Source organism: Podarcis bocagei (genome assembly GCF_964188305.1).
Source record: "Podarcis bocagei genome assembly, chromosome: 18".
NCBI lineage: Eukaryota > Metazoa > Chordata > Lepidosauria > Squamata > Lacertidae > Podarcis > Podarcis bocagei.
This window is the reverse complement of record NC_138144.1, coordinates 6,097,994-6,118,523: the sequence shown is the minus strand read 5'-3', so window position 1 is coordinate 6,118,523 and position 20,530 is coordinate 6,097,994. Positions and strand designations below refer to the sequence as shown.

Sequence of the window (20,530 nt, the reverse complement as noted above, 5' to 3'; positions counted from 1 at the left end):
AAATCCACAAGTTCTGAAACCACAAATGTAGATTTTAAAAGGTTTTTGTTGTTGTTGCTGGGCTATTGAAATCCTATCCTCAGCTAACACCTGGAGTAGGTATCTTAATATTCCAGCAGATATTTTAATTGAAGTCTGGTTTTATTGTTTTAACCATATTTTACCTTTACCTGGTTTTATTGTTTTAACCATCCTTTACCTAAGGGACATGGGTGGCGCTGTGGGTTAAACCACAGAGCCTAGGACTTGCCGATCAAAAGGTTGGCGGTTCGAATCCCCGCAATGGGGTGAGCTCCCGTTGCTCGGTCCCTGCTCCTGCCAACCTAGCAGTTCGAAAGCACGTCAAGTGCAAGTAGATAAATAGGTACTGCTCCGGCGGGAAGGTAAACGGCGTCTCCGTGCGCTGCTTTGGTTCGCCAGAAGCGGCTTAGTCCTGCTGGCCACATGACCCGGAAGCTGTACGCCGGCTCCCTCGGCCAATAAAGCGAGATGAGCGCCGCAACCCCAGAGTCGGTCACGACTGGACCTAATGGTCAGGGGTCCCTTTACCTTTACCTTTAATGTGACGCACCTCTTGTGCACTGCTGATGGTAGTTAAGTGGCATATAAATTGTTCTTAAAAATAAACTCCTCCAGTCTGGGGGTGCAGGTGCAATGATAGGAAAGACACCCCCCCAGTTAAGAGCTGCTGGATTTCAATGTCAGCTATGCAGAATTTCATGGACCCTAGAAAAGACTGCGCGCTAAGGGATATTCAAAAATTCTTCTCCCAGAAAGGCAGGACCCTGAAATGAAATTAATTTGGATAGTTATTTGGCATTGCTTTCCCGGGATGTGGGGAGGGAAGGTTGAAACCTATTATCCAGCTTCCAGTATTTAGAACAGGCAGCGCTTGTACACTTTGAAGTCGGGATGGGAAAGAAATTGGATCCTGTTTGCATTTAAAGGCGAATCTATCTAATTTGCACATTCCTCAACAATATGAGGACATAGGAATCCTTCCAGCCTCACACTCCTCCAGAGATTGCAATGCACTTTTCCAGCCAAGTACAGTGGTACCTCGGGTTAAGAACTTTATTCGTTCTGGAGGTCCATTCTTAACTTGAGGTACCACTTTAGCTAATGGGGCCTCCTGCCGCCACCGCGCAATTTCTGTTCTCATCCTGAAGCAAAGTTCTTAACCTGAAGCACTATTTCTAGGTTAGCGGAGTCTGTAACCTCAAACATCTGTAACCTGAAGCATCTGTAATCCGAGGTACCACTGTACCTCGGTTTAAGAACAGTCCGGTTTAAGAACGATTTGGTTTACAAACTTCGACATTTGTCCGCAGACAGCTTTCTGGGTCATGTGGCCAGCAGGACTAAACTGCTTCTGGGAGACAGATGACCGTGATGAGATTGCACGGAAACGCCATTTACCTTCCCGCTGGAGCGGTACCTACTTATCTACTTGCACTGGCATGCTTTGAACTGCTAGGTTGGCAGGAGCTGGGACAGAGCAACGGGAGCTCACCCCGTCGTGGGGATTCGAACCGCCAACCTTCTGATCGGCAAGCCCAAGGCGCTCAGTGGTTTAGACCACAGCGCCACCTGTGAGGTCTAGAAACCAGATTTGGTTTGGGTGAGGTTTTTTGAGTTGGAGTCAAACCCTCCCGTTGCTGCGATCTGCAGTTGTGCGCACACCCAGATCCGCTCATAAGCTGCCCTCTCTGTATAAAGCAGCCTTGTGTTGCACAAAAACCAAATGTGTGGTTTCCTGCGGTGTGGGTGGCGCGGGGGCAAGAGGAGTGGCTGCTTCCACAGCAATCCTTTTGTGCACCCCAGCCCGTTCCGTGGCTCTGTCAGTCTCGACACCCACCCACCCCCTGCCAAAGAGGCCACGGCGGGAGACACAAACCTCCTGGCATTTTAATATTTCAAGCGCTGCCTCTTTTAAGTGATGGATGAGGCAGCTCCTCTGCGCCCGGCCTTGATGCGAGCTATAATTGAGAGTTCTCTCGAGCCTCAGCAGCTGCCCCGAGCTGCCTTTCCTTGTCAGCGTCCCAATTTCCTCCCTCCGGGGGTCTCCATTCCACTCCCTTGCAACCAGTCGCCCTTGGAGGCTGGGGGTGTGCGTGTGTGTGCGTTGAATCCCAACAAGGAGTTAAATCGGATGCATGAAATATGGACTCTGCCCTGGTCCAGAAGCTGTAGCTGGTGCAAAACCCTGCGGCTAGTAGACTGCTGATGGGGAGAAACGTCCACCAGCGTGGACGACCGTTGTGCAAAATCTTTCAGTGGGTTCCTCTGTGCCAGGTGGAAGGTGTTTGTTATTCCATAAGGAGAGCCTGCAGGATCAGGCCCAGGGCCCATCTACTCCAGCATCCTGCTGATAATAATAATAATTTATACATACATACATACATACATACATACATACATACATACTGTACAGGGAGGCGGGTGGCGCCGCTGTGGGTTAAACCACAGAGCCTAGGACTTGCCAATCAGAAGGTCGGCGGTTCGAATCCCCGCAATGACGGGGTGAGCTCCCGTTGCTCGGTCCCTGCTCCTGCCAACCTAGCAGTTCAAAAGCACGTCAAAGTGCAAGTAGATAAATAGGTACCACTCCAGCGGGAAGGTAAACGGCGTTTCCGTGCGCTGCTCTGGTTCGCCAGAAGCAGTTTGGTCATGCTGGCCACATGACCCGGACGCTGTACGCCGGCTCCCTCGGCCAGTAAAGCGAGATGAGTACCGCAACCCCAGAGTCGGCCACAACTGGACCTAATGGTCAGGGGTCCCTTTACCTTTACATACATACATTTTCTGCCCATCTGGCTGGGTTTCCCCAGCCACTCTGGGCGGCTTCCAACAAAATATTAAAATACAATAATTAGTTAAAGCTTCCCTGAACAGGGCTGCCTTCAGATGTCTTCTAAAAGTCAGATAGTTGTTTATTTCCTTGACATCTTGATGGGAGGGCGTTCTACAGGGCAGGCGCCACCACTGAGAAGGCCCTCTGCCTGGTTCCCTGCAACCTCTCTTCTTGCAGTGAGGGAACCCCCAGAAGGCCCTCGGAGCTGGAGCTCAAGGTCTGGGCAGAACGATGGGGGTGGAGAATTTGTCTGTGGCAAGTCTGTGTTTATATGCAAGTTGTTCGTATGTTGCAAGTTTGTGTAAGTCTTCAATCCGATCGTAGAAGATACACATTATTATTTTCCCAATTCATCAGGATCAGTCTTTTTGCTTTGGTCAGGGCATGGAAAGTCCACTCACATTGACTTTTTGTAAGGTTCCACGTGCTGGGTATATAATTCAAAAGGATATTTTGCTCTGTAAATGTAAGGTTGTTCCGTACAATTCGTGGATGGTTTCAGTTCCCTTCTCCCCAAAATCTTTCAATATAGCACAATGAAAAAAACACCTGTTTTAGAGAAGCATTATCCCTATTGCACCCCCACCTGTTAGATACCTTAGATAGCCCTTTTTTAAACAAACGTAACGGGGTCCAGTATATTCTAAAAAGCAGGTGCATCAATAACTGCAGCAGAGATACCAACATTAGCAAAGAGGGGGAAGTTATGCATCATGCAACCTCAACTTGGAGGCTCATAGCAACATCACAGAGGGTCATATTCATGCCATGGCTTCCTCCAACGAACCTTGGGAACTGTAGTTTGCCAAGGGTGCCGACCTGAACTATAACTCCCGACGCCTTTAACAAACCCGGGGGCCCCGCGGCTGATGAAAGCACCCTTTTGTTGTTGTTGTTTAGTTGTTTAGTCGTGTTCGACTCTTTGTGAACTCCTGGACCAGAGCACGCCAGGCCCTCCTGTCTTCCACTGCCTCCCGCACTTTGGTCAAACTCATGCTGGTAGCTTCGAGAACACTGTCCAACCATCTCATCCTCTGTTATCCCCTTCTCCTTGCGCCCTCCATCTTTCCCAACATCAGGGTCTTTTCCAGGGAGTCTTCTCTTCTCATGAGGTGGCCAAAGTCTTGGAACCTCAGTTTCACGATCTGTCCTTCCAGTGAGCACTCAGGGCTGATTTCCTTCAGAATGGATCAGTTTGATCTTCTTGCAGTCCATGGGACTCTCAAGAGTCTCCTCCGGCACCAGAATTCAAAAGCATCCATTCTTCGGCGATCAGCCTTCTTTATGGTCCAGCTCTCACTTCCATACATCACTACTGGGAAAAGCATAGCTTTAACTATGCGGACCTTTGTCGGCAAGGTGGTGTCTCTGCTTTTGAAGATGCTGTCTAGGTTTGTCATTGCCTTTCTCCCAAGAAGCAGGCGTCTTTTAATTTCGTGACTGCTGTCACCATCTGCAGTGATCATGGAGCCCAAGAAAGTAAAGCACCCTAAGAGTGCTTTAAAGGTGGGGCTCTCCCTCTAGCAAACAGAGTCCTTCTGAGCAGTCCTTCCTCAACGCCTCCATCATCGCCACCTCGACAGCCGCATCCTTGCATTTTCCCCAGAGCAGCTGACGAAGGCGGAAACTGGGACTGTTTTGCCACATAAATAGAGTCTCTGTTTTGGGGTTTTTTTTTGTCAAGCGCCGTAACATATATATTATTTTAGCGATGAGCCAAATCCTAAAAAAAGGATCTGGAGGAAGCTTGTGCAAAGTGCTGTTAGATGCAGATATATATATTTGTGTGTGTGTGTGTGTGTGTCTGTTGCTTTGCAAGAATCTGGCTACAGTTTTCCCGATAGGGGCAAGTAGCCAAGTGTGCCTGTGTATCTGTGAGGCAACAGCATGGAGGAAACAGCCTCCACCAAAAAAACTGAATTTATGCTGCCAAAATTAATCGCCAAGGGGCAAAAGACACTTGAAGGGGGGGGGGGTTCGGCTTTGCTTCGCTCATCAGCTGCTGGGTGAGTCCTCACTGAGACCTGGAAGCTTAAACCGGTCTCCTTGGTTACTTGGCACCTTCGCTTTCCATCTTCGGGCTTTTTTTTTTGGATTTGCATGTAGGTTGTTGTTCGCGGTCTCTGTGTGTGTGTGTTTTTCCTAGGCAGCTGGAACTCCTTAGACAAGAAAACAAACGGATTTGAGATGATGCTGTTGTTGTTTAGTCGTGTCCGACTCTTCGTGACCCCCTGGACCAGAGCACGCCAGGCCCTCCTGTCTTCCACTGCCTCCCGCAGTTTGGTCAAACTCATGCTGGTAGCTTCGAGAACAATGTCCCACCATCTCGTCCTCTGTCGCCCCCTTCTCCTTGTTCCCTCCATCTTTCCCAACATCAGGGTCTTTTCCAGGGACTCTTCTCTTCTCATGAGGTGGCCAAAGTCTTGGAGCCTCAGCTTCAGGATCTGTCCTTCCAGTGAGCACTCGGGGCTGATTTCCTTCAGAATGGAGAGGTTTGATCATTTTGCAGTCCATGGGACTCTCAAGAGTCTCCTCCAGCACCAGAATTCAAAAGCATCAATTCTTCGGCGATCAGCCTTCTTGATGGTCCAGCTCTCACTTCCATACATCACTACCATGGCTTTAACTATACGGACCTTTGTTGGCAAGGTGGTGTCTCTGCTTTTTAAGATGCTGCTATGTACACCTAGAGGGACGCGGGTGGCGCTGTGGGTAAAACCTCAGTGCCTAGGACTTGCTGATTGTATGGTCGGCGGTTCGAATCCCCGTGGCGGGGTGAGCTCCTGCCTTTCGGTCCCTGCTCCTGCCCACCTAGCAGTTTGAAAGCACCCCTAAGTGCAAGTAGATAAATAGGTACCGCTTTATAGTGGGAAGGTAAACGGCGTTTCCGTGTGCTGCGCTGGTGCTGGCTCACCAGAGCAGCTTCGTCACGCTGGCCACGTGACCCGGAAGTGCCTCCGGACAGCGCTGGCTCCCGGCCTCTTAAGTGAGATGGGCGCACAACCCTAGAGTTGGACACGACTGGCCCATACGGGCAGGGGTACCTTTACCTTTATGTACACCTAAGGGATGATGGTGTCTCTGTGGGTTAAACCACAGAGCCTAGGGCTTGCTGATCAGAAGGTCAGCGCTTCAAATCCCCGCGATGGGGTGAGCTCCCATTGAGCTGGCGTACAGTTTCCGGGTCATGCGGCCAGCATGACTAAGCCGCTTCTGGCGAACCAGAGCAGCGCACGGAAACGCCGTTTACCTTCCCGCTGGAGTGGTACCTATTTATCTACTTGCATTTTGACGTGCTTTTGAACTTCTAGGTGGGCAGAAGCAGGGACCGAGCAATGGGAGCTCACCCCGTCACGGGGATTCGAACCGCCGACCTTCTGACCGGCAAGTCCTAGGCTCTGTGGTTTAACCCACAGCACCACCCTTAAGGTAGCAGCTACTACTATGCTGTAAGATCCACTGTCCTGCGATACCATATATGAGTTTGTGCTATTGATGAAGCCCAAGGCTAATATTCCGCTGCTACAATTCATATCTCTTTTGCTGCCGAATTCCTGGTGCAGATTTTATGTAGCGCGAACATTCATGCAGCCGGCCTCTTCCGCAGCCCAAGGCCATTTGGAGCAGTTCTGCTCGCTTGTTTGAGCGAAACAATGGCTGTTTCTGCAAAGGTAGCTTCCATGGCTCGCCGACGTCTTTCTTTTCTTTTTTCCCCTCGCTCAGTTTGGCACATCTAGCTGAATCCCAGAGCAGGGAGGTGAGGAAGGCAGGTTGCCAGAGGCACGGCGAGCCTGAGGTATGAGTCATGCATTGCTTTGCACATTCTCCATCATGGGAGAGAGAGCGAAAGGAACCGTGCGCTCTTAGCCTCTTGTTTACAGGCTAACTATTGTTGCAGCCAAGAAAACAGGCTGCTTCTCACTCCTTGACCTTGCAAGGGGGTTGGAGCCGCGCTGGGAGACTGGGGTGAGCCAAGGATTTCAGGGCTCGCAGAGACCTTTCTGGGAGATCGGTGACCCTTCGTGGGAACCGCTGTGAGCTATCCAGGATGTAGGAGGAGATTCCTCCTCCGCTGGACCCTCCCAGGGGGGAAGAAAGGGAGGCAAGCTCTGAGAAACTGAGCAGCAAAGCGCGACGCCCCTGTTGGAATGCTGGCCTGGAATTTCCTCTGGCAGGGAGATATTTATTATCAATTCGCGGAGGGTGCGACTCGCCTGCTCAAACGGCGAGACTCGCGGGTTCCTGCCGAGGTGGATTCAATCATTGCAACAATGGTTTCGCGTCAGGAGCCAAGAACGTAAGACGAGCCTGGCGGATCGGGCCATTGGTTCATCTCGCCTAGCAATCCTGTTCCTGCAGCAGCCAATCGGATGCCTGTGACAGCGGGACCTGAGTGCGAGAGCACTCACCCCCCCCCACACACACTTGTGATGCCCAGCAGGTGGGCTTCATAATAAATAATAATAATTTTTTATTTATATCCCACCCTTCCCGGTTCAGGAAACCGGGCTCAGGGTGGCTAACAACAAATTTAAAACACTTAATTGATGCTACAAAAAACCAGCATAAAATACGGTATAAAGCGCAAATAACAATAAAATCAAAAATCACTTTGGGGGGGGGGAATCTATGCAATAAACATTAGATGATCACCAGGGCTAGCTGGCTAAATTAGTCCTATTTGGGCCAGCGAGGAGACCAGGGGAGAATTAGCTGTGGGATCCCAGAGCAGGTAATCTTCATAAAAAGGGGAGGGGGAGGGAAGGAAGGAAGGGGAATAAAAGATCAGGCCTGGTTCAAATTGAAAGCCAGGCAGAATAGTTCTGTCTCACAGGCCCTGCGGAAAGAAGTTAAATCCTGCAGGGCCCTGGTCTCCTGGGACAGAGCATTCCACCAGGTCGGAGCCATCACTGAGAAGGCCCTGGCCCTGGGGGAGGATAATCTGACTTCCTTAGGGCCCGGGACCTCTAAACTATGATTATTCATGGACCGTAAGGTCCTCTGTGGGGCAGACCAGGAGAAGGTGGTCCTGTAAGGGCCCTAAGCCATAAAGGGCTTTAAAGGTCAAAACCAGCACCTTAAACCTGACCCGATACTCCACCGGGAGCCAGTGCAACTGGTAAAGCACCAGGTGAATATGCTCCCATGGCAGGGACCCCGTGAGGAACCTCGCTGCAGCATTCTGCACCCACTGGAGTTTCTGGGACAGTTTCAAGGGCAGCCCTGCATAGAGCGAATTATAGTAGTCAAGCCTGGAGGTGACGGTTGCATGGATCACTGTGGCCAGGTTGGGGCGGGAAAGGTAAGGGACCTTCACGTGCAGTTTCCCAGCCTCCAGAAGTTTGAAGCAGAGCATGACTGGTAACTGCTGGCAACCTTGTCCTTTGTTAATTTGTCTGATGCTCTTTCGAAGCCATCCTGTGGCAGGGAGTTCCGTAGTTGAACTGGAAGCAGTGTGTGTGAAGAAGTGCGACTGTCCACGCGACGGCCACCTCTGTACACTCTGTACACATTCTGGGATAAAGTGTGCGTAAAGATCCGTACGCTGATGAAATGAACGTACCAAAATGCATTGCCTCAGGGGAAATTGCTTTGCAAAAATTTGTTGACTGGGGGGAAATCACACTAAAAAAACAAACCCCGGTGAATTTTGCTCATTATTAACACATTTCTCTCCCACATTTCCTCCAAGGAGCTTGAGGGGGAGTACAGAGTTATGCCCCTCCCCATTTTATAATAATAATAATTTATTATTTATACCCCGCCCACCCGGCTGGGTTTCCCCAGCCACTCTGGGCGGCTTCCAACAGAACACTGAAATACAATAACCTATTAAACATTAAAAGCTTCCCTAAACAGGGCTGCCTTCAGATGTCTTCTAAAAGTCAGATAGTTGTTTATTTCCTTGACATTTGTTGGGAGGGTGCCACCACCGAGAAGGCCCTCTGCCTGGTTCCTTGTAACCTTGCTTCTCGCAGGGAGGGAACCACCAGAAGGCCCTCAGCGCTGGGCCTCAGTGTCCGGGCAGAACGATGGCAGTGGAGACGCTCCTTCAGGTCTACTGGGCCTTTGAGGCCATTTAGGGCTTTAAAGGTCAGCACCAAAACTTTGAACTGTGCTGGGAAACGTACTGGAAGCCTGTGTAGGTCTTTCAAGGCCGGTGTTATATGGTCTCGGTGGCCGCTCCCAGTCACAACAGCCCTGTGAGGTAGTCTTCGCTGAGGGACAGTGAATGGCCCAAGGTCCTCCCCCTCTCTTCATGGCCAAGTGGAGATTTGAACTCTGGTCTCCCAGGTCCCAGTCCAATATTCCAGCCACTGCACTGGCTCTAAATTAAAAATAATAATAACAAACTGATGTGCAGAAGTGAACGTCAGATTGGCAAAAAGGCTAAAACAATGGAGCCCTTACCCATCCCTAGATAGAACCAGCCTCTTTCCATCTTGGACTATGGGATGAGCCTGACACAGAAGCTCCACCCTTCTCCATTTTTGGGATGTTCTCCCCCCCAAAAAAAAGCCAAGCACCCCAATCCGCTTCTGCCCCAGTCCATTGCCTTGTTCAATCTAAAGCCGCGGACTTTGCTGTGCCAGCGTGCATCTTTTTAGAGCAAGGATTTACAACGCGTGTATGTAATTCGAAGCCCCCTCCCTCTCCTCAAGCAGATGAGGGCGAAATCTTGACACTAATTTCTGACAAATGCTGGAAGCTTCAGGTTCCTTTGCAGCCCAAGAATACTCCCACGTGGACCTGGAATAAATTGTTCCACATTTCCCCCCTTCTGGCCAGTTTTTCTTTCCTGGCAATGAAAGTGTTCTCTCCCTGCAGTCCTCTGGACTCTTCACTCAGTCCTCGGGTGGCCTTTAAATCTCTCGCTGGATCACACAGCTGAGTCTTAAAGGATCTCTGGGTCTGGCGCTCCCACCCCCCATGTGTGGGCCTTTGGCAGCCCCTTCCAAATCTCCTCCCCATACCGCAGAGATCGCTCCAGGAGGGTGTAGCTTTGAGGAGGCCTGAACTGGAACAGGGGTTGTATATGTTTTAGAAAGAAAACAGCTTCTCGTTTCTACGGAGTTTTGGAAACGTCGAGAGTTGCCTCTCTGGTGTGATCTAGATTTGGAATTTCAGAGCAGAGCTTTCCAGGTGAAACGTTGGGATCCATTCCTCAGTGGCAGACAGGGACGTAAGGAACCAGTGATTTCCCTCCTGACCCGAACTCATCGCAAAGAGCGCTGTTTCCCTTCTGCCGCAGTTCTGTTGCTTGTCTGCTGTTGAATGTAAGTAACTTGGGTAACTATATTTTTTGCTCTATAAGACTCACTTTTCCCCTCCTAAAAAGTAAGGGGAAATGTGTGTGCGTCTTAAGGAGCGAATGCAGGCTGCGCAGCTATCCCAGAAGCCAGAACAGCAAGAGGGATTGCCGCTTTCACTGCGCAGCTGTTCTGGCTTCTGAGATTCAGAATATATTTTTTCTTGTTTTCCTCCTCCAAAAACTAGGTGCATCTTGTGGTCTGGTGCGTCCTATAGAGCGAAAAATACAGTATTTGTTGCATTCGTTGCAATGCAAAGGAAACATCAAAATGTTTTCTTTTTTTCTTTTCTTAAGACCTCCCATCATTCATTGCGTGTCATTTGTGGACTTAAAAACAGCAGCACCAATGTGAATGGATGCCAGTCGTATTGAGCTTGACTGGTTTCCGTTCCTGACCAAAGACAAACTACACAAAGAACAGCAATTTCAGCTACCGTTTCCAATTTTGTGGGGGAATCACTGGCAATCCTGGTGGTCGGGCGTATGCATTGCAACCAAATTGTTTCAGGTTTTGGATGGCTCAGTGTAGTGGTAAAGTAAAGGTAAAGGGACCCCTGACCATTAGGTCCAGTCGTGGCCGACTCTGGGGTTGCGGCGCTCATCTCGCTTTACTGGCCAAGGGAGCCAGCGTACAGCTTCCGGGTCACGTGGCCAGCAGGACAAAGCCGCTTCTGGAGAACCAGAGTACCACACGGAAACACCGTTTACCTTCCCGCCATTGAGGTACCTGTTTATCTACTTGCACTTTGACGTGCTTTTGAACTGCTAGGTGGGCAGGAGCAGGGACCGAGCAACGGGAGTTCACCCCGTCGCGGGGATTCAAACCGCCGACCTTCTGATCGGCAATTCCTAGGCTCTGTGGTTTAACCCACAGCACCACCCGCGTCCCAGTACAGTGGTACTTCGGGTTAATAACTTAATTCGTTCTGGAGGTCCATTCTTAACCTGAGGTACCACTTTAGCTAATGGGGCCTCCCGCTGCCGCCGTGCCACTGCCGCACGATTTCTGTTCTCATCCTGAAGCAAAGTTCTTAACCTGAGGTACTATTTCTGCGTTAGCGGAGTCTGCAACCTGAAGCATCTGTAACCCGAGGTACCACTGTACAGGGGTCGCCAAGGCATACCAGCCATGGGCAGATCACTCCTGCAGAGATCATCCGAGGACCGGACCAGCGCAGCACGATGCCGGAAATCGCGTCTGCGCATGCCCAGACATTGCACCTGCGCAGAAGCAATATTCGGCATCTGGGCATGTGCAGAAGTGATTTCTGGTATCTGCACATGCACAGACACGATTTCTGGCACCGCTCAGCAAGTCCATGCGCCGTGCCAGTTTAACGCAGCGTGTGGGGGACTTGCTGAGCAGGCAACTTGGTTTGGGGGTGGTTCACGGGTGGTAAAACGGTCTTTGTGAGCCGGATCAGGCCCATGGGCTGCACGTTGCTGACCCCTGGCTCAGTAGAATGTGATAAGAGGAAGCATGCATTTTTATCTCATGTTGTACTAGCAATAATAATAATAATTTTTATTTATACCTCGCCCTCCCCAGCCAAGGCCGGTCTCAGGGCGGCTTACAAGCAATAATAAAAACAAGTTGAATGAATACAACATAAAAACAAGATTAAAATGTTGAAACATTAAAATATTAAAATGCAGCCTCATCACAGGAGGAGAAAGGAAAAAGAAAAAAGAAAGAGGGGGAGGGAATCAAATTGGCTCCAAGCCCAAAGGCCAGGCGGAGCAACTCTGTCTTACAGGCCCTGCGGAAAGAGATCAGATCCTGCAGGGCCCTGGTCTCATGAGGCAGAGCGTTCCACCGGGCCGGAGCCAGTGTTGAGAAGGCCCTGGCTCTGGTTGAAGCTAATCTAACTTCCTTAGGGCCCGGGACCTCTAGGGTGTTGCTATTTATGGACCTTGAGGCTCTCTGTGGGGCATACCGGGAGAGGCGATATGTAGTGTAGTGGAGAGATTCCCGCCCCCCACCCGCCAAGGGAGACAGTGTGGTGTAGTGGTTAAGAGTGATAGACTCGTAATCTGGTGAACTGGGTTCGCATCTCCGCTCCTCCACATGCAGCTGCTGGGTGACCTTGGGCCAGTCACACTTCTCTGAAGTCTCACAGCCCCACTCACCTTGCAGAGTGTTTGTTGTGGGAGAGGAAGGGAAAGGAGAATGTTAGCCGCTTTGAGACTCCTCCGGGTAGTGATAAAGCGGGATATCAAATCCAAACTCTTCTTCTTCTTCAAGAAAAGCTGGGGTGGGGGTAATGGTTTTGAACAGAAGCAGGGCCGAATGGGGAAAGGGTTTAGCAAGCCCCTCTATTCCCGCTGGAAACCCCTGGTTTGGAGGCTGCTGTTTTTGTGAAGCAGAGATATACAGCTGCTGCGCATCTAACATGCACTTTGGATGGCAGAGAGAGGAAGAGGATGGGGGACGAGGGGAGCTTGCACAAAGCCAAGAGCCGCGGCAGTCAGGAATCGCGTGTTGATTTGAAAATAACCTGTCAAATATTTGGCGGCAGGCTCTGGGAACGTATTTATTGTTGCCATTAATAAGAGAGAGAGAGATTCAGAGTGGAGTGCCTCAGAACATCTATTGATGCCAAGGTTAAACGCAAGGCAGGTGCGAGATGCACAAACAGCCTCTATTGAGGTCCCCACTCTAAAATTTCCAGTTGACGCCCGTGTGCTTCGAGAATGCTTTTCTTGTAGGCTGAGGGTTAAGGGTGCACCAATATGAATTGGAAGATAGCAGCATCAGCTTTCTCCCACGCTATCTGCAATGTCTCTTTTCTGTAAGAGGAACACAAAAAAGGTACCAAATAAAATAAAATCTGGTACTGGCTTCAAAATCCGGCTTCCCAAGACATTTTCTTCTCATCCCTCGCCGTCGCACAAAACAATCAAGGCATGAATATTCATTGCACTAATGCGTAAGGCATAGGTAGGCAAACTAAGGCCCGGATCCAGCCCAATCTCCTTCTCAATCTGGCCCACGGATGGCCCAGGAATCAACGTGTTTTACATGAGTAGAATGTGTCCTTTTATTTCAAATGCATCTCTGGGTTATTTGTGGGGCATAGGAATTCGTTCATTTCTTTAATATAGTCCGGCCCCCCACAAGGTCTGAGGGACAGTGGACCGGCCCCCTGCTGAAAAAGTTTGCTGACCCCTGTAAGGTGTGTGGTGAAACTAATGCACTAATGCAGGTGAGCTCAAGGTGTGTGGTGAAACAGACACGCAGGTACATGCTCTTGGGCAATAGAGGGCGCAAAACCGAGGTGAAAATGTCCTCCCATTCAGAGCAAAGGTAGGAATGTTAGCCCTTGCTCTGACTTGGCTTCCTGGAAGCACCACAGAGGCGAATCGGATCTGTCACATGGTACTACAATACCATACTGGGTCCCTGTTTAGTAAGCACCAACGCTAACACTTTCCGAGGGCAGAAAAGCAAGCGGATGGGACCAAAGAGTTTGAATTTGGATTTGATATCCCGCTTTATCACTACCCGAAGGAGTCTCAAAGCGGCTAACATTCTCCTTTCCCTTCCTCCCCCACAAAAAACACTCTGTGAGGTGAGTGGGGCTGAGAGACTTCAGAGAATCATAGAATCCTAGAATCCTAGAGTTGGAAGAGACCACAAGGGCCATCGAGTCCAACCCCCTGCCAAGCAGGAAACACCATCAGAGCACTCCTGACATATGGTTGTCAAGCCTCTGCTTAAAGACCTCCAAAGCAGGAGACTCCACCACACTCCTTGGCAGCAAATTCCACTGTCAAACAGCTCTTACTGTCAGGAAGTTCTTCCTAATGTTTAGGTGGAATCTTCTTTCTTGTAGTTTGGATCCATTGCTCCGCGTCCGCTTCTCTGGAGCAGCAGAAAACAACCTTTCTCCCTCCTCTATGTGACATCCTTTTATATATTTGAACATGGCTCTCATATCACCCCTTAACCTCCTCTTCTCCAGGCTAAACATGCCCAGCTCCCTTAGCCGTTCCTCATAAGGCATCGTTTCCAGGCCCTTGACCATTTTGGTTGCCCTCCTCTGGACACGTTCCAGTTTGTCAGTGTCCTTCTTGAACTGTGGTGCCCAGAACTGGACACAGTACTCCAGGTGAGGTCTGACCAGAGCAGAATACAGTGGCACCATTACTTCCCTTGATCTAGATGCTATACTCCTATTGATGCAGCCCAGAATTGCATTGGCCTAAGTCACCCAGAAGCTGCAGGTGGAGGAGCAGGGAAGCGAACCCGGTTCCCCAGATTACGAGTCCACTGCTCTTAACCACTACTCCACACTAACAGCATCTTTTGCCTACAAAAGTCAGCCCAATTTCACCTGTGAAAAGAAGTGAAACATAGCCCAGCTCAGTCCCCACCAGCCTCCCTTCGCCTCTCTTGGAAATACTGTTTGGCAACTCCTGTGCTGTTTTGCTTCTGGTAACAACAACCAGAGGAGTTCCTTCCTGTAAGATTCCCGCCTCCTCTGCCTTAAATGCACACAGCTCTTTCACACCTGGGAACACCTGCCAGCTATTTCAGCGGCGGGTCAGGTTTGTGGGTCAGGAGGAATCCAGGCTGAAAGCGGGGGGGGGGGAGCCGCCGGTAATCAACCCTCCGCCAAGTGGAACCGGCAGCCCGAGGAAATGACTCGCTAATACACCTCCCTGCGCGAGATTCCTGCGCGGGCGGAAACTTGGCAAGCCGGCCTGGAGGAAGTGACTCAGCCAAGGTCGCTGTGAAGAGGCAGTGGCAGAGGCTGGGCGAACGAGACACGGAAATGCCATCCCCCAGCGCTTGGAATGTGCAAAAAAGAAAGGGGGGAATCGCACGCTTTTCAATATTTTTGAAAAAGCTCCAAAAATAATACGGCACTTGACAGCGAGGCTTGTTTGGCTGCAATTTTTCCTCCTTCCCTCCCCATCTAAGAATACTTAAAAAGAAAGAAGGAGAATATTACAGTCCTAACTGCTCTTTAGGATTATCTGGACGTAATCCCGTTGAATTCAGTAGGAATTCCTTCTGTGTAGACGTAGATAGGGGCGCGGTTATCAGGGACGTTATCAGAGGGCGGGGGTGGCGCTGCAGTCTAAAGCACTGAGGTGCTTGGGCTTGCCGATCGGAAGGTCGGCAGTTCGAATCCCCGCGATGGAGGGAGCTCCTGTTGCTCGGTCCCAGCTCCTGCCAACCTAGCAGTTCAAAAGCACACTGGCACAAGTAGATACAGTGGTACCTCAGGTTAAGTACTTAATTCGTTCCGGAGGTCCGTTCTTAACCTGAAACTCTTCTTAACCTGAAGCTCCACTTTAGCTGATGGGGCCAGTGGCGTAGCGTGGGGGGTGCAGGGGGGGCCGGCCGCACCGGGCGCAACATCTGGGGGTTAGGGGGCGCAAATCCATGGGTTAGGGGGCGCAAATTACTTGCCTTGCCCCGGGTGCTGACAACCCACGCTACGCCACTGGATGGGGCCTCATGCTGCCACCGCACTGCCGGAGCACGATTTCTTTTCTCATCCTGAAGCAAAGTTCTTAACCTGAAGCACTATTTCTGGGTTAGCAGAGTCTGTAACCTGAAGCGTATGTAACCTGAGGTACCACTGTAGGTACTGCTGTGATGGGACGGTAAACGGCGTTTCCGTGCGCTCTGGTTTCTGTCATGGTGTTCAGTTGCCCCAGAAGCGGTTTAGTCCTTCTGGCCATATGACCCGGAAAGCTGTCTGTGGACAAATGCCGGCTCCCTCGGCCTGAAAGCAAGATGAGCGCCCCATAGTTGCCTTTGACTGGTCCTAACTTTCCAGGGGCCCTTTACCTTTTGCCTGCCATTATTAGTCCCTTTGAGAACAAGTGGGACTTATTTCTGAGTAAGTATGCATGTACTGCAGTTTGTGTTTCACAAAAGCAACATGATTCAAATTGCTCTTTGCTGCGGCCGATTTAATAATGCAGTCATTCTTCTATGGTGATGTGAATTGCGGATTGGTGGGGGGAAATAATGGCAGCAAATACTGATGGCATTCTCTGGCCTCATATCACGGTGCGGATTTGCCAAGCCTGCCTTCTTCTTAGCACGTTTCTCCCTTTTGTCCTGAGTTCAAGTGTCTTCAAAGTCCATGACACCTTTGGTCAAGGCTGTTCTCCAACTGGAGCGCTCGCAGGCCAGTGTTTCCCAGTTGTCAGTGTTTATATTACATTTTTTAAGATTTGCCTTGAGACAGTCTTTGAACCTCTTTTGTTGACCACCAGCATTACGCTTTCCATTTTTAAGTTCAGAATAGAGTAGTTGCTTTGGAAGACGATCATCAAGCATCCAAACAACATGACCAGTCCAATGAAGTTGATGTTGAAGAATCATTGCTTCAACACTGGTGATCTTTGCTTCTTTGAGTACACTGACATTAGTTTGCCTGTCTTCCCAAGTGATGTGTAAAAATTTCCAGAGACACCGTTGATGGAATCTTTCGAGGAGTTGGAGGTGGTGTTTATAAGTGGTCCATGTTTCACAAGATTATAGTAAGGTTGGTAGTACAGTAAGGTTAGTATAAGGTAAAGGTAAAGGGACCCCTGACCATTAGGTTCAGTCGTGGCCGACTCTGGGGTTGCGGCGCTCGGGAAGGCTTTACTGGCCAAGGGAGCCGGCATACAGCTTCTGGGTCATGTGGCCAGCATGACTAAGCCGCTTCTGCCGAACCAGAGCAGCGCACGGAAATGCCGTTTACCTTCCCGCCGGAGCGGTACCTATTTATCTACTTGCACTTTGATGTGGTTTTTCGAACTGCTAGGTTGGCAGGAGCTGGGATCGAACAACGGGAGCTCACCCCGTTGCGGGGATTCGAACTGCCGACGTTCTGATCGGCAAGTCCTAGGCTCTGTGGTTTAACCCACAGCGCCACCCACATCCCAAGGTTGGTATAGTTTGCATTTAAAGATGAGTGTACGCTTTCTGAAACAATACACTGGCTCATACTCAGCCGGTCATTCGAAATTCACGCCTCTCCGAATTCTCAAGGCAGTTCTCTGAAAACACACACACACACACAAAACACATATATCAGAGAACATACAAACATGCATTATGTTACGGGAAACTGCATACAATCCACACCAAAAAGTTTCAAGAGGTTTTTAAAACAAACAAAACCCACCAATCGCCCCAGAAATCCGGACGACCGAATTTAAGATTGGAAAAACAGGAAATGTACGCTCTGTCCATCCCCTACCTGTGGCCCGTTAATTACATTCTCTTTTAATGAGCATTTTAATCTCCTTTTAAAATGACGTGTTGCAAAGGTTCCCCCCTCCCTTCCAACTAGCTGCGGTTGGATTTTTCTCAACCCCCCTCCTCCCCATTTTCCGCCGGCTTTCCGTTTCCTCCCTTTTGCAAACGTGCCCAATTTCCAAACAGTGAAAGACGGTAATTAAAATTAATTAGCCACCGCGGAGCTGGCTGCATCCAGAGAGACATCGCGCACAATGCGGGGGGTGGGAGCGAGACTGAGCCACCCGGCTGAATAATTCACAAGGCCTGCCTTGGGGAATCTAATTTGAAGAGCCCGACTCTACCTGGATGAAACTCGCCACCTCGGCCGGATGAATTATTTACACCTGCCAAAGGTATACAGACCCCCCCTCCCGCCCCCCCCTGCCCCAGAGACATGCTCCCTTGAAGCACAGGTGATATAGTGATGGAGATGGCAGGTCAGCGATACTGTCCACACCTTGAAGCGATCCAAGCTGAGATGAATAGGAGAGCAAGGCTGCTGCAGACTTAAATCTCCCAGTGCAATATCCTGAATTCCTCCTTGCTCTTCTGTGGGTGTTGGCGGTGATCCCAAACACTCCTCTATGCCCAATCCTATCTGATTTACTCTCTCTGAGAGCCAGTGTGGTGTAGTGGTTAAGAGCGGTAGTCTCGTAATCTGGTGAACCGGGTTCGCTTCCCTGCTCCTCCACATGCAGCTGCTGGGTGACCTTGGGCTAGTCCCACTTCTCTGAAGTCTCTCAGCCCCACTCACCTCACAGAGTGTTTGTTGTGGGGGAGGAAGGGAAAGGAGAATGTTAGCCGCTTTGAGACTCCTTAAAGAGAGTGAAAGGCGGGATATCAAATCCAAATTCTTCTTCTTCTTCTCTCAAGCACAGCCGCCAACTTGAACAGAAGATGGGGGGGGGAGAGAGAAGGAGCCGCCAGCCACTGCACTTGGCTCCACAATTGTAGAATTGTAGAGTTGGAAGGGACTCAGGGGTCATCTAGCCCAACCCCCTGCCAAGCAGGGATCTGAATTCAAGCATCCATGACAGATGGCCATCCAATCTCTGCTTAAAAATCTCCAGGGAAGGGAGAGCCACTGCTCAAACAGCTCTTACCATCTCAGGGTTCTTCCTGATGTTTAGTCGGAATCTCCTTTCTTGTAACTTGAGGCCATGGGTTCGAGTCCTGCCCTCCAGAGCAGGAGAAAACAAGCTTGCTCCATCTTCCATGTGGCAAGCCCTTGAGATATTTGAAGATGGTGCTCATATCTCCTCTTTTCAAGTCTAAACATACCCAGCTCCTTCAACAGCTCCTCGTAAGGCTTGGTTTCCAAACGCTTGATCATTTTGGGGTGATCATTCCACTGTCAAACAGAAAGGTCCTTTACCTTTCTACCTTACTTTCAGAAAGCTTTTCCCCAGATGATTAGGCGGAATCTCGTTTTGTGCCACTTGAATCCGTTGGTTTGGGTCCTACAGGGGAGTACAAGCTTCCATGGAACAACCCTTCAGATATATGAGAAACCAAAATTGACAAAGTACGTTTCTGAGCACAATTCAAAGTGTTGGTACTGACCTTTCAATCCCTCAACGGCCTCGGCCCTGTATCCCTGAAGGAGCGTCTCCACTCCCATCGTTCTGCCCGGACACTGAGGTCCAGCTCCGAGGGCCTTCTGGCAGTTCCCTCCCTGCGAGAAGTGAGGTTACAGGGAACCAGGCAGATGGCCTTCTTGGTGGTGGCGCCCTCCCTGTGGAACGCTCTCCCATTAGATATCAAGGAAATAAACAACTACCTGACTTTTAGAAGACATTTGAAGGCAGCCCTGTTTAGGGAAGTTTTTAATATCCGATGTTTTCTCATGTTTTTAATATTCTGTTTGGAGCCACCCAGAGTGGCTGGGGAAACCCAACCAGATGGGCGGGGTATAAATTAATTTATTATTATTATTATTATTATTATTATTATTATTATTATTATTATTATTATTATTATCCCAATAAAGCTGATCTTTGTGTGGTTAACTATTGAGATCCACCTCTTTCACGTATGGGTCGTGGCTTTGGGGTGAATATGCTGCCATGCATTGCTCAGTTTTAACTGTACGCCAGGATGCCAGCGCAAATTTCATCCGGCAAGGGGCAATAGTGCAATCGTGAAAATTTCAACGCAAAGCTTCCCTGAGTTTCTGAGTTAACTGATTGCTCCCCCTGCTGAAACAATTAACACTAGATTTCCAGAAGTGCCTTTTGCATTGTCTGAAAGATCACACAAAACGCAAGAATTGACAGGAAAGGAAACGTCAGGAAGATGGAGCAAAGTGCCATCTGACTGCAGCCTCAAGCCATTTGTGACACTCCTCCAGTGTCTATGGGTTTTTCAAATGGAGATAGGGGAATAGGGACTCCCTATACACACAATCCCTATGTGCCTTCAAAAATAGATGTGACATATTGGATTTGTGTCTTTCCCAGTCTTGTCTAGCAAAGAAAATGATCTCTTAAGAAGCACGTTTCACTTGGCTAAACCAAAGCGGTTTTCAAGCCCAAAGTTTTCTGCCATGTCCTATTTCTTGTTTTTCCAATCTCAAATTCGTTCTCCACATTTTGCAGCCATCTAGGATTTTTTTTATTTTTTTATATCCTCGTGAAAATTCACCAGCATTTTAGTGTGAATTTCCCCCTGGTGAACACACTTCTTCTATAGGCAGCTCTAACCAATGCACACATTATTATTGCAAGCAGTTCCTCCTGCAAAATGCATTTTTGTATTTTATCTTCGCTAGCGTCTTCATTTTTGCATGCACTTTCCCCAATAGATGAATTTTTTACACTGGTAGGAGTATCGCATTGCAATCTTTCACAAACTTCAAAGGCTAGCTGTGTTTGTGTTCTCATGTTGTTGCAGAAAGCGAAGATTTGGTAGATTTGACCTTAAATGAGTACTGAATTTCATTGCTCCTCTATCGCCAATTCGATGCATGAAGATGATGGAGCAGGTTGGGTTTTGCAAACCTAGCGGCAAGTTTGGCAAGTCAGGTCTTGCAAAGCTTACCTTAAACGCTGGTCCAATTGGTATCAATACACTGACAAGAGTCGAGGGACCAGACCGGTTTCAATGGATT

The 20,530-nt window shown here is 49.5% G+C and overlaps 1 protein-coding gene and 1 long non-coding RNA gene across 4 annotated transcripts in view; both read left to right on the top strand.

Annotated features, from left to right (window-relative positions):
* SEMA6B (semaphorin 6B) overlaps positions 1–20,530 on the top strand; it is a 179,670-nt gene that overhangs the window by 41,688 nt on the left and 117,452 nt on the right. Inside the window, exon 1 of one of the 3 annotated variants that reach the window (XM_081177667.1) lies at positions 9,492–10,131. The exons of the other annotated variants lie outside the window; for them this stretch is intronic. The gene's annotated coding sequence lies outside the window, so the exon portion shown is untranslated. Of the gene's footprint in view, positions 1–9,491; positions 10,132–20,530 lie in introns of those variants that run through there. 3 annotated transcript variants of the gene reach the window in all.
* The window catches only part of LOC308577810, a 132,738-nt gene continuing 117,452 nt past the window's right edge, over positions 5,245–20,530 (top strand). The window contains exon 1 of the long non-coding RNA XR_014003708.1: positions 5,245–5,346. This is a non-coding gene — a long non-coding RNA (uncharacterized lncRNA). The remainder of the gene's footprint in view (positions 5,347–20,530) is intronic.